This window comes from Lepidochelys kempii, chromosome 22 (genome assembly GCF_965140265.1).
Source record: "Lepidochelys kempii isolate rLepKem1 chromosome 22, rLepKem1.hap2, whole genome shotgun sequence".
Taxonomy (NCBI): domain Eukaryota; kingdom Metazoa; phylum Chordata; order Testudines; family Cheloniidae; genus Lepidochelys; species Lepidochelys kempii.
The window spans coordinates 11590071-11604841 of record NC_133277.1 but is presented as its reverse complement, the minus strand read 5'-3'; positions in this window follow the sequence as shown (position 1 = coordinate 11604841).

Genomic DNA, 14771 nt, shown 5'->3' with positions numbered 1-14771 from the left:
TATTATGCTATTCTTTGTGTGTGTACACACACACACACAGACACACACACAATCGGTCAAAGTGGCCATTGAGTTTGGGTGAGTTGGTCTTTGGAAGCCCAACTTGCGACACACTGGGCTTGATTTTTCAGAGCAACTGCACGTCCCATTCACGCTCACCGACATCCACAGCTCTCATTCAAAACCAGGGGCTACATCTGAAAATGTTTGGCAGGTGGAATGCTATATATAACCTATTCAGAGATAGATAGTGCCTGTCTCTATGTATAGTTGTGTATATATAAAATCCCTTCATCCGCCATTGAAATGCAAGCATGTCAAGGATGGAAAATGAGAGTTGTTAAACAGTCCATGTCAACCCTACGCAAACCAGTTCAAGACAAGAAACAAAGACTATTGTAACCATATGAAACTACAGGGAGAATTTGTATGAATTTAGAAACTAATGACCCAATGTGAAAAATGCCCAGGCACTACTTATGCAAGTCTCAAAATACCAACACATACTTGTGGAAGGAAAATTTGTCCAGCTGTGAGTATGCCAACCAGCCCTCAAGTGTCCTGTGGTTCTGTCATTCCAAGATGTATCATTTTTTCTCTTCAATGATATACAGAACATCATGGCATTCACCAAGGATAACTAGTGCAGTAGCAAAGTGCCCGTCCTTTCTGTGGACCTCCAAATGACCCTGTATGTAGAGGTACAGAAAGCATTCCACATTCTTTTGCCCCATCTCTAGTTACCTGATAAGAAATGAAGTTGACATAACAATATAAACAGTAGTACTAACAAAGTCAAGATAGCCAGTGGGTGTGGGACAGGACATGGTACCAAGGGAGAGGGGTCATATATTTATCTCAGGGTTCTCCTGAGCCAGTTCCAGCAGCTGGACGCAGAGCACACAAAGAACTATTCAGGACAGTACCTGACCTGAAATAAAGCAGATGCATTTTGGAGTTTGCAAGATCCCCAGCACATAAGGATGCAGACACCTGCTCTGCAGCTAGCACCCCTCTTCTTGGCAGCATCAGGAAACCCTCTGTGGCCTTGGTGCCATTGCTATTAATTTTTGTATGGAGGCCAGTATAGAGGATGATGTACTCAGTACTTGCAAATTCAGTGAAGATGAAGAACTGACGTGAGAATCAGAGGCAGCCCCAATCTTTAAGTCCTTCTGCTAATCTTTTTCAGGGTAATTACTGAGCAGAGTAGAAAAGCATGAGGCAACGAAGGTTGGCTATCAACCGCCAGATCAACCTGGAGCTTTACGCCTCCTACGTGTACCTCAGCATGTCTTTCTATTTTGACCGGGATGATGTGGCTCTAAAGAACTTTGCCAAGTATTTCCTGCACCAGTCCCACGAGGAGAGGGAGCATGCTGAAAAACTCATGAAGCTGCAGAACCAGAGGGGCGGTCGCATCTTTTTGCTAGCTTTACTCCAACCTGAAAAGGTTGAGGTTCAAAGGCTGGATACAGCAATCACGTTTCAGAGACAGCAACCCAGGATGGAACAGTTTAGATGCCCTAGTGAGAGATGATCTAGTGAACCAAGAAAAAGATCTAGGCTTGATTTGGACAAAATGGATTTGTCTCTGGAAACCACAAAGGAAAGTTAAAATGCTTCAATCACAGCAAAATCCATCACAGATTTGAAATGAAACTTAGACCTGTCCAAAGACCATAGAAGGGTGGTATTTTAGGCATGAATACAATCACAGCACCTGGTTTTATGGACTGGAGAGTCTTTGGATAGGGAACAGATATGATTTGACAAGAGCAATGGAGGTCCAGGCACATGGGTTGGTGTTAGAGAGCGTACCAGCTGTCTGCTTAGTTTCAAATCTATACTCTTGGATGGAAAGCAAGGGGTGTGTTAGAGGTTTGTGAGATCCATGTTTTGAGCTGGTTCCAGCAGGCAGAGCTACAGAGCAGGAACAATCCTCCAGAGTGGTGCAGTCTCAGCCGAGCCTCCCTTGCCTCTGACTTTGTCTGATTTCTGGCACTAGGACGACAGCAAAGGAGACCAAATTTCAGAACAAACAACAAAAATGAAGTGTGGCAGAAGTGGATTAAGAACAGCGACATGACCAACGTCGACACAATGAAACTCAGGAGCACGGCAGGAAACAGCACAGGGGTTCCTGGGAAGACACTTGCTGGCCTTTGACGGAGGCAGGCAGAAAAGGCTACATCTGAAAGACAACAGGGCTGAGCCGCAGTGGATGTAAACCAGCACTGTTCCATTGACTTCACTGCAGCTCCATTGAGTCACAGCAGCTGGGGATCTGGCCCTTTAAATTTTAAACTCCATTCCAGCACTTGGGGCTTGATCCTGCCGATAGGTATAGAGCATTGCACATATACCATGTGGCAAGCAGAGCTGAGAGCAGGAGAATCCAGCCTAGCATTAACGAGAGTCCTGCCAAGTAGCAGAAGAAAATCCTAAGAGAAGAACATACAAGGCTACTGCTCCACCCTCCTTCAAATTCCTCCTTAGATCATCACCATCTGTTGTGATGCCTACAACACTCTTGACAGGTTAGGCAGCTGGTATGCTGTGACTGCTGCTTGCTGTGGTGATCTTAACTGTTTTGTTGTCTCCTTGTCCTCTCTTCTATCTGCTGTGACTTGGATTGTAAACTCCTTGGGGCAAGGACCATCGTATTGTTATGTGTATGTACCACGCCTAGCACAATATGGCCCAGACTGGCCAACCTTATCTCACTGTTTCCTTGCACTCCCCTGTCTGTCTCCATCCATCGTCTCTTGTCTTACACTTACATTGTAAGGTCTTTGGGGTAGGGACCAGCTATTTGTTCTTTTTCTGTGCAGCACCTAGCATAATGGGATCCTAGTCTATGGCTGGGGCACTGGGCTGCTACTAAAATACAAACAGTAAATAATAATAATAATAAATAATAATTTGGGCCTCCAGTTGCTACCCCATACAACTAATAATACTAACCACCACCAAGCGTGGTGAATATCACAGTTAAGCCTATGTCTTCACCCATTCCACATCTCTTTTTTCACCATTCTCTGCACAGTAGCAAGGAGTGGGGTGGGCATACAGGGGGCTTGAGACACACCACCACTCCATACGGAAGGCTACTTTTAGTACTTAATGGTCCCTGCATCCATCCCTACACTCCACACACATTCTTCCTCACCTTGACGTGCAACTTGTGAGGCCAGAACATAGGACAAAAAGAACAAGGTCTCTCATCAGACTTTTGGCATTTCCTCTCCTAGTCATGTCTGCAAATACCAGTCGAACAGCTACTTCTGTGGTACTTTGGAACTTCCAGTTGGTCACTGGAAATTGAGTTCATTTATATGGCAGGGGTTCTTGTCTCGGAAGCAGTATGCCTGCTAATGGCAATGAACAAATAATTTTGGTAATGACATTTTCAATTTTCAAGATGTTGAAATGAAGCACAAAGAGCAAACAGGCTATGAGAAATGTTGGGGGGCGGGAAACGGAGGTGTACTCCAACTCACAATGTAGCCCTAACTGTATTGCAGGATCTTTGACCACTAATCAGAGCCTTAGGTTCTTAAATGGTAGGGAGAAACTGTGTTTCTAATTCACAAGCTTATGCCAAATTCTGTGGCCCTTACACAGTTTTTATTCAGTCCTTACTCGGACTTCAAAGGGATTAAGGTCTGCAGCGTTTGGGCCAGTTTGAAACACTAAATGTAGAGATCATGTTTATTTCTATGCAACAGAGTTCATGGCATATCATGCTTGCACATTTATGTACAGTTATGATACTTAAAGTGTGTACACATGGGAATGAGAAAGGAAATGGGAACTATAAACGTGTACATTTACTCAGAATTTCTGGATACAAAATAAGCCACCAACGTAAAGTGTGTGAGGTTTACACTGGAACCTTATCACCTCAGCAGCTGTATGTACATAACCCATGTTGAAGTCAATTAAAGGAATGATCAAAGCCACAGAATCCTCAGATTAAAGCTTTGCCTTATTACTAGAACTGCAAGGAACTTGTTAACTGTGAAGATGTTTGTGTGAATATTTTCTTCAGCTCTGCCCTGCCTGGGGCTTGTGAACCCTGAGTTGGGGGCTGTGCTTTCAGTGAACCCCCAAATTCAAAGGGCCAGATCCTTAGCTTTTGTAAATGGACATAGTCAAAAGAGACACTGATTTACACCAATTGAAGATCTGGCCTAACGAGAAAATCTGGCAAAAACAAAAAAGTTTCCTCTACTTTCACATCAACGTCATGCAGAATTGAACTGCACATGGCTCACATGTGAAACCAAAATGTATCAAGAAGTTTCCACACTCAGAGGAAGACATTTTAAATCTTTGGTTTCATACTGGCTTCAATTTAAATGCACATTTTAAAACATTTAACCAAGTACCAATACAGTACAATTCATTTTAAATTCAAATGACATTTAGTAAATTATCTAGGAAAAATTTTCAGTACCTATTAAATCCATATTTAGGGCCTGATTCAGCTCCCGTTGAAGTTAACAGCAAAATTCCCCATGGCTTCAGCAGGAGCAGAATTACACCCTCCAATGTGGCAATGTGATGCGTGGCAAATATTTACCTCTGTATCTAACTTTGCCTCTACGATTATTCTCACCTGGTGGAACTCCAGTCAACTCAGTTGCCAAGGGAGATCTAAGAGAAACAAAACATACCCATTGGTTATTGCTTTCCTCTTCTAAGCCAAAAATACAAGAAAATCACTTGGACAGAAAAGAACCTGAACCAAACAGCCCTATGCTTTCCTGGATTTAGAATTAGTGACTGGGACCAACTGTATTAAATCTAAAACTAAATCTATTTCATATACACCCATAATCATGGTGTCTGGGCCCCTATCTATACAACGGGCTGAACAAAATCCTTGAACCTGGCTTTGGATACAAACTCAAGGGCCCAGGCCCATCTCTTCTTTTAAACTTCTGCATCCATTTCTCAGAAGCTGCAATTTCATTTACATCCATATACATAACATCTTAGATTTGTTGCTTCACAATATGAGCTTTCCAAAGCAGCACAATCTGCAAAGCAGTCAGGACGTGCATGATATTTCAGTACATACATAGCACATCCTTCCTCCCGCTGACTTGCCATCAACGTTACAATGTCTAGACAAAGCATAGGATTTATTGTGGCATCTGGGACTGGCACCACAGACCTGGCCCTGAAGTGAATGATGATGGGAGGCTGCAGATCAGCAACTGGGCTGCCTTGTCTTCATAGCTTCTATTTCCTTTGAGAGCAAATTTTGGCCGAGCAGGATTGATTAAAATGAGACAATCCTCTGAGATTTCTCATCAGCTCTGGAGCAGAGAAGCCCATTAATATGGTGATACAGTGTAAAAAGGTGGGGCCCCAAATGTTATTCTGGCATAGATGTTATTCTGGCATAGGTCAGAATCTGAAATCCAGAGCGACTCCATTAACTTCAAGGGAGTTACTTTGGATTTACACTGGTAGAACGGTGATCAGAATCTGACCTGCAGCCTTTAAGGAGAGCTGTAGCGTGGGGTGCAGATGGTTTGCATTCTAATTCGGAGAGCACGCTAGAGGGGCCGAATGACTTTTCAAACCTTTGATTACTGACCCATGTGTTCATTTCAGGAGACAAAAAAGTACAAAACCTCAGCATGGAATAACTCTTGTGATTTCTTTTATTTTTCCTCCCTGGACAATTTTATCATTTTGGCATTTGGCCAACACGTCTGTCCTTGTTAACTTGTGCTGGCTGTGAAACACCTGCATCCCATGGTCACTGGGTGGATAAAATCTTCCATTTGTACATGGAGTAGTTACCTCTTACTCTTTTGTTTTGTTTTAGTCTGTGAAAAGGAGAGTCTTGCAAGAAAAAGTGTCGTCACCTAAATGACAGAGACACCATTTAACATAACTGGAACTATTTGACTGGAACCAGGTCGAGATAATAGGCAAGATCCTCAGCTGGTGGAAATCAGCATCATCCATGGGAGTCAATGGGGCCACATCCTCAGCTATTGTAAACGGATGCAACTCCAAGTGATATGCGCCAATTTTTGCCAACTGAGGATCTGGCTCATTCGATGTGACCAGCACTAGCTGCATCCATATGGTGTCCTCTCATCTGTTTTTTCATGTATTTCTTTTACGATGAATTTAACTAACAGGAATTATGAAGAAACTTTCCCTTTGGGCATGTTACAATTATAGCTCCGGGTTGCAGGGTTCTTACATTTTCCTCTGACGGATCAGGTACTGATCACTGGCGAGACAGGATACTTGAGTATAGAAACCCCTCTGCTGATCCAGTATGGAAATCCCTAGGCTCCTAGGTTTGTGATGTCCACGAAATATCTTGACTTTTCAGCCCTTGAGAGGAAAGCCTTCTCTGTGGTCCAGATGAGATGAGATACGGCACTGGCAGCTGCAGTGCAAGCGTCTCTCAAACTACCTAGCCAGTACGGCTCAATCCTGACCTAATGGAACCTCTCCTAAGGCCCACCCAATTATAGTGCCATTGGGTTTAATGCACCTCTGTGTACAGGGCCTATGCTCCTCTTGAATCCCATGTATGCTCTCTGCACAGGGGTAGTTTCCACCCACTGAGAATTTTGCTACTGACTTCTATAAGAGCAGAATCAGCCTGGAGGCAAGATGGTAATTCAATGCCCATGGCTCATTCGGTTTCTCAGCCTCTCTGCCCAGACTGCCACAGCTAGGGCACCAATAGGCAAGGTGGTGGTAGTGGTGAGGGGTTGTGTTTTAATCAAACCTTTTTCTTTAGCTGTGAGACAGATGAGACGCTTGCCCCAGCAGCCAATGTTACTTCTGCATGAAGTGGAATGTAGCAAAATTGTTTAAAAATAGACTGTTTCCACTAGAGACTCTGCCACACATTCACTCTGCTGTCCCGAAGCTTGAAAATGGAAACCTGCTGCTGAACACAGGTCTGACTATTTGCATTTTTAATCATTTAAGAGTTTAATTAGTATCATGGCCTTAATCAGGAGCTGCAAATACAGCTGAAGTCATCAGAGCTTAATTAGTCTGAAAAAAGTTTGGTGCAGTCTGAAAACATCTCCACTGACATGAAGATAAGAAGCCTCTAGGGTTTCTAGAGAGAAGACAAAGACTTTGATACAGTGGAGAAAGATTGCAGGAGTGTTGTTTTCTAGTTTTGAGAAAGACCAGCAGTGGAGAAATATTAACTGACTGATTTTCTTTAAGGTCGACATCGGATCAAACAGGAAGTATGATCTAAGGGTTAAAGCAGGCGACTTGGAATCAGGAGACATGAGTACTAGCCCGAACGTTGCCACAGATTCTCTGTGCGACCCTGGACAAGTCACTTCAGCTTCTTTACTGTCCACTGGATGTCCAACATGAGACATCTAGGAACTGATTATCGGAAGTGCTGAGACCTCTAGCTCCAACTGAAGTCAATCAGAAAAGCAGGGGTAAGAACCACTGAAAAATTAATTTCTCAAATTGGGTATCCAAAATTAGTAGACACTAAAAAATGTTGGATTTAACCTCTGTGTTTCAATTACCACATCCGTAAAATGGGATTAACCTACCTCACAAGGGCGTTATGAGGCTTAATCTTTATGAAGTGCTTTGAGACCCTCAGATGAAGATTGGAATCACCCTAGAACCAAACTTGAACTAAACTTTTTTGAGGTTCTAAAATGTTTTCATAGTTCTCTACCCCTCTCAACAGTTTAACATAAATTTGTCCTGGATCTGCCCCAAACTGGATGACTTTGCTTCCTAAGGGTCCATGTGAACCTTGACTTGAAATTTCAATCTCCCTGGATTCGCACACCTTGAATATCTCTTTGAAAGAACTGAAACTCTCAAAGCAAAACTCAGTCAAAACCAGTTAGCTTCCCCTGGTTCCTCTATTACAGCGGTTCTCAACAAGGGGTCTGGTGCCCCTTGGAGGGCTGTGTGCAGGTTTCAGGGGGTCTGCCACGCAAGGTCAGCATTAGATTTGCTGGGGCCCAGGGCAGAAAGCTGAAGCCCCAACACATGGGGCTGAAGCCTGGGGCCCTAAGCCCTGCCATCCGGGGCTGAAGCCGAAGCCTGAGCAACTTAGCTTTGAGGGGCCCCCTGTGGCATGGGGCCCCAGGCAATTTCCCAGCTTGCTACTCCCTAATGCTGGCCTTGGCTTTTATATGCAGAAAACCAGTTGTTGTGGCACAGCTGGGCCGCGGAGTTTTTAGAGCATTTTGGGGGGGCCTCAGAAAGAAAAGGGTTGAGAATCCCAGATCTATTTACTCTTCCATGTTTCTTTGAATAGGGGACCAGATCTGTGCTTAATTTGTAACAAAAAAGGTGCTGGGGCTCAAGCAATATTGTTACATTCATAACTGACATGGCAAGCCCAGAGGTGCTGGGGCTGTGAACTGCCAAGCCCAGAGGTGCTCAGCCCTGGTGAGCCCTGGCACAAATTAAGCCCTGGGACAGATTCACGCCCAAGATTTATGCAATTGAGAGAAGCTTTTGATGAATTGGGGGCTCCATTTCCAGGCTGTGCTTGCATGTCCACTGTAAAGGAATCATATCACTGCCAGGAAGGGCACCAAGTATCCTAATCTTGTCACCGGTCTGCACATGAACACCTCCCAACGAAGTCAATGGTAGTTCAATGCAAAGAGGGCTTTGTAACATGCTAGCTTTGTGTGCATGAGCGAGCAAAGTCCCAATCTAACAGCTAGGCCACAGAGAGACTATGAAACTTGTCCCTGCTATTGGCTAAAGTTGGCCTTCTCCAGCTCAAGTAGAAGAATCCTACTTTTATGCGGCCAAAGGACAATGGGTCTTCTAATCCTGCTTCCCTTGCAGAATGTGGAATACAGTGATAGTTGTCCCTGCTGTTTGCACCACATCGATGTATTGCAACTCGCAGATTTGGGCTGATGGACTGACCGCCCTGGAAACCAGCCCTAGGTTTACTCAAAGAACTGATGGATAGTGGGCTGGTGTTGTGGGTGAATGATATGAGGCTGGATGGCGTGGTTGGTTTCACTTTCACAATATTAGGCCTCCACTCCGAGGGTCAAAGGAAAACTTCCTGGGAAAACTCTGAAGGAGTTAGAATACTGTTAGTTCTTGTCATACGCGCTGTGTTTCAGTCTATTTCTTTACGGAAAGTATTTTAAGAGAGGTCCCCCATGTAGCAGCCTAGTGCTGTCCTTACAATGGCAGGAAAAGCTGAGAATAGATTCCAGACAACTGGTGAGCTGCATGCATCACTCCTGCTCTGTTTTAGCAGCCACAAGTGGCAACCCTTCTTGGGATACATGAGCTGACAAGTGGTTTCAACTGAAAGTGATCTCTACATGTCTGACTAGTCAAAGGTTTCAGTGAACAGGAACACAAATAGCTATAAATCCATGTCACAATACCTGCTTGGATTACAAAGTAGTTGAGGCTGTGATTTTCAAAAGAACCTACAGCGGTATGATGCCCAGATCCTATTAAAATGCAATGGGAGTTGAGCACCTAATTTGTTTAACATACCCAGAGTGGAAACCAGTCGAGCTGAGCTACTGACCCACTGGAAGATGTTAAGTTACTAAACTGTAATATTCCCTCTTGTTCATGTGTTTTTGGGGAAAGGCCTATCTACTTCTGTATGATTGTACAGTGTCTTGCACAACAGGGCCCTGTTCTTGGTTGGTCCCTAAGCACAACCGTATTAAATGTAATAAATAATAATAATTGAACACAAAGGGCCAAATTCACCCCAATGTTACAATTGACTTTAGTGAAATTACACCAGGGATTGAATTTGGCCCCACATCAATCAAATGGACCTGCACATACATTTCTTTGGATGTAGGTAACAGGTCAGATACATATTGGGCCTGATTCTCTTATCACTTACACTGGTGCATACCAGGAGTAATTTCATTGAAATTAACGGACTTTGGTGTAAGTATGGGCAGAATCATGTAATTCCACCAGTGATTTATTTGTAGTACCAGCAATCAGAAAAATTCTCCCCACTGCCAGACCTGTTTCTTGCTTCCAAGTGTTAAATAATATCTCCATCAGGCAATGTATTCTCCACCCCCCACCTTTTTTTGGTGGGGAAGAGAAAAGGGGGCTGCATTTTCAGTCAATAAATATATTACAACACACTATTTATCTCTCCCTGCAGCTTCGGGACCTTTGTGTAACCTGCCATCTCACTGATCCCTCAGGAATTTCGCAATGAAATTAGTGAAACCTACTGCAAGGTGAGAGAAAGCAGAGATATAGTAGAATTCCATTTAGTGGAAAGTGAGGAATTCAATCAGTTATGTAGATAGGAACACAGGAACAGCCTGACTGGATCAAATTGACAGTCCAGTCTGTCTCTAACAGCACAGGATCAGTTGCTTCAGAGGAAGGAGCAAGAAACCCCATAGTGGAAAATTATGGGTTAATTTTCCCATTAGAAAAAAGTTTCTTCCTAACCCCAAGTTGTTATTGTTTGGCTTATGCCCTGAAGCATGAAACTGGACATCCCACATAATTATAGAGATCCAATCCTCCTTTGATTCCTGCTAAACTCTTGGTCGCAATAGCATCTCACAGCAATGAGTTCCACAGGTTAATTATGTATTGCGTGAAAAGGTATTTTCTTTCTTAAATGTGCTCTCTTTTAAAACCTGCCACATTGCCTTTGTACTTCCTAAGCTTGTGCCCATCATTTATTTTTTTCAGGGTGAGAAGGTGGTCAGTTGGCGAGAAGAAGACAGATGACAAATGAGTTAACACACAGCAATGGAATGCAAGTGAGTCTCTGCTATTTTTAATTAAGGAGTGATGACAGCTGACTAAATTCCCTGACTCTGCAGTTTAAAGGCTCCCTGACATAGACATTATTGGACATGGTCCTAAGACAAGGCCAATATATACTGGTCCCGGCGGTGCTTCTATTATCATACCCGCCGTCTCAACAGATGCAGGACTAACACAATCTATGCCTATTATCAGCATGAAAATAGTGAGATAAAAGTGTGAATGCTTATGAGCTGAACAAGGCAGCAGGTGAGAAGAGGACAATGAAGGTGATCTCCAGAGAGGACTCAAAATGCCTAAGTTTGGTTTCCAATAAATGTTCAGCTTATCTCCATTCACAACTGTTTTTTTAATTGCCCTTTGCATTTTCACTTGATTTATCCAAAAAAACCCCCCACCACTAACACCTCATAATTACCTCAGGATAGTGCCTAGAGGTCATGAGTCTGATCAGGACCCCATTGTGCTAGGTGCTGTATGTACATATAATAACAACAGCCCCTGCCTTAAGTACAAGGCAGACAAAAGAGGTGTGAGGAGTTGAAGTGACTTGTCTAAAATCACACAGGTTAGTGGTCGTGCTGGGATTAGAACTTTTTTCTCCTTATTTCCAGACCAGTGACCTAGGAACCAGACCCTGCTGGCTCCCCATATTTTATACTTGTAGTACAGGAAACTGAAGATTTCACCTATCCAGCAATAAAGGAGTATCCTTACTATGGGAACTCAATGTTATTCAGTGGCATTCACCTGGCAGATAAGGTATCTTTCATTTTAGGATCTCAACACAATTTACTAACATTAAACTCTAAGACTAAGAATTAAGCACCACCCATGGTGCAGGCTGATGTGGACTGTGTGAGCTGCAGGATAGATCCAGACGGAATCTAGAGAAAATGAGGCAGGGAAAGGTGAAGTGATTTGCCCACGTTCCCACAGCAAGTCCTTGGCAGAGCTGCTCATACAAACCTGGGTTTCCAGCTCTAACCACAAGAGCTGGCTGTCTCCCTTAGAATGTAATATTGTACCACAAAAATCAAATCATACTGGAGGTGACAGTTTTGCACAGTTTCATCTGCTTTGGAAATGCATCCAAAGTAAGATACTGAAAACCCCAAAAGACAAAAACCCACCTTCAATTTTAGCCCAAAATGCCCACATGGAGGGATTTCAAAATGAAGGTAGTTAAGATAATGGAATATCATTTTACCTGGAGATCAATACTGGGTTTGAATAAGATTGGTCAGGAAAACAGAAATCCTTTCATTCTTTCTAAAGTACCATGGAGTGACCAGGTAAACAGACACACATTGTAAACCAAACCAGTCATGTTCAAATAGGGCTGTAGTGAAACTAAAGCATCAAGAATATAATCAGGAACTTTCCAGCGTGGCTGTACAGTGGGCGCAGAAGTGGGGGAGTTGTTTTCCGCTGTTGCTAAGACAGTTCCCCCAACCCTAGCTTTATTCTAACCCAATCAGATGGCTTTGTCTCTCCACTGGCTCACCAGCTGCATCGAATGATCATGACAGGTTTTCTTCCTCCTCGTTCTATTGGCTTATTCCTATAGTCTATTATCAAGGGAAAGTAAATCAGACACCTAATCAATAGTTTGCAAGAAGGCACCGAGGCTGCTAGAGGCTACATTTGCATTAAATCTCTTGCCGTCTATGTCTTTGCATGCAGATAAGCACTGTATTATCCTACAAGTTGGAGCCCTGGCTGCTGCCATGCAGCCATATTGGCTGTGCTTGCGGGGGTTTTTAGATGGCAAATTTAGATATCAGAGCAAAACAGTGGGCGGCTGTAATTGAAAAGTCATCTTTCTCCCCAGTCTTCACAGCACCTAAAACCTGGAATCAGGGCTCTGATCCTGCAGGATGCTAATAACCTCAACTTCCACACAAGTCAACAGGAGTCAAGGACACACCACGCCTTGTGGGACTGGGCCTTATGTCTGGAGACACCCAACACTGTTGCATGCTAGCAGTCTATTTAATCTATTGAGCTAAATTTGGTCAGATTTTCCCTGGGGTAGCAGATTCAGGAAATGAGATGGAGGAGCTGCATGGGGATGCAGGGGAAGTAACTTTCAATTGCTTCAGTAGCATGTCAGATGTTCTCCCCACAAGACCCTTGAGGGGATTTTTTGATATGGTCCTCTGCCTCGTCCAATCCTCACGAGGCTCTTTTAGCGTGGGCAGGTAGTTTGCATGTGTCACACGATGCAGTGGGAAAACACTCCTGGCTCTAAACAAGGCCACCAATGCTCTACTGAGCTACATCAAAGATGGTGCTTAATCCCTAGCATGCTTCAGGGACGCACTCATTTGAAATGTTCCCAGCTCTTGCTGCATTATTGGTGGGATGGTCCCTCCTGCCTCAGCAGAAGACCATTCCCAGGCAGAAGAGCACGCCAGAGAGGGAGTGGCTATCTGATGTCCTTGAAGACCACAGTGAAATGTAAAATAGGAACCCAGTGGGGATGAGCAGAAGGCAGCCAGCTTGCAAATGTTTTCCATAAAAAAGCCAATTTTGAGCAAAGGTGGCTCCACATTGAAAGCATGCATTCAGCACATTTCATGTGATATGAAGAAGCAAAACAAAGAGTCAGATATTTTATACAGCTTTAAAACTGCTCATGAAGATCACTACTGGCAGCCAACTGCCCAGCAGAGGAGAGCCTGTGACAGGAGGAACATGGAGACTGAACTCCTCTCTAATTTCTAAAATAAGCCCTCCTCTTAGTCAAAGACTAAGAGTATAGCTACACTTCAATAAAAACACCTTCGGCAGGCCCGGGTCAGCTGATTTGGCTCACAGGGCTTGGGTACTGCAACTCTACCTCCTCGTGGGATCCCACAGCTCGAGCTCCAGCCTGAGCCCAAATGTCTATACAGCAATTTTACAGCCACGCTCTGCAAGCCCGAGTCAGCTGACCCAGACCAGCCGAGGGTGTTTTATTGCAGTGTAGACATATTCTAATGCACATTGGTGTAGCTGTTTGGGGGAAGCTTTCTACCTGTCCTTTACGTTGTCCAGAAGCTTGATTGGGAGGAATTATAACCAAGATTGGTTGCAGAAAAAACACAAAGAAAGAAGCTTAGGAGATAAGAGAAATTTTCCTCTTTCCTCTTTGATCATCAGTGCCACTTCAAATGCTTGGGTTCTGTTTCCTCCCAGCCAAAGACTGGGACTGGTATAGACGATGTCAAAGAAATAAATTCTCTCTCTTTTTAAACCTGTAAAACAGGTGCCCGTTATGCTCTCTGTGTGCAATTATAGAGAAGTAAAATCTCAAATTAGAAACCGCCGAGATGACAATAGTCAATATAAAGAAGAGCTCCTAATCAAAAGCCTGGCTTACGCCAGCCATTTCTTAAAGAAAATACAGGACTCGTAGGCATGCCTTGCAGATCAACCAACTCAAGCTTTGTCAGACCAATGTTGCAAGCAAATTCAGTAGTGGAGGCCCTCTTACTGAGAAGGTCCTGACCTTGAAACTCTACAGAGTCCACATCTGGGGGCTCCGAGACGTTGTTGGTGCTGAGATACAACCATGATGGGTCCATTAGCTATCCCATCGACAGAGAGACACTGTAGACAAGCATAGTCTTTATGAAAAGTATGCCAACAGATCTCAACGGCTGGGGTGGTGAATAAGGAGACTGTGGGGTTTATTGTCTGTGTTGCTATGGCCAGCATTATGACAGGTTAACCCTTGATCTGCTGCAGCTCATTTTGCCGCACAAATTGGAAATGTTGTTGCCTTACCTTGAAAATCGTTTTCTGCTGTGTTCCCCAGGCCAGTCCTATGCTAGTGCGGTAGCTGCGTTCCTCAAGCAAAGGAAGACAGAGTGGTCTTGAGCCTGCCTCTCTTCACACCCAAGTCTGAACAGCAGTGATCTACATGAACAAAAACAGATCAGCATGAAAAACTGTTTTCTCCTCACTCCTTTGCAGATCAAGATTCA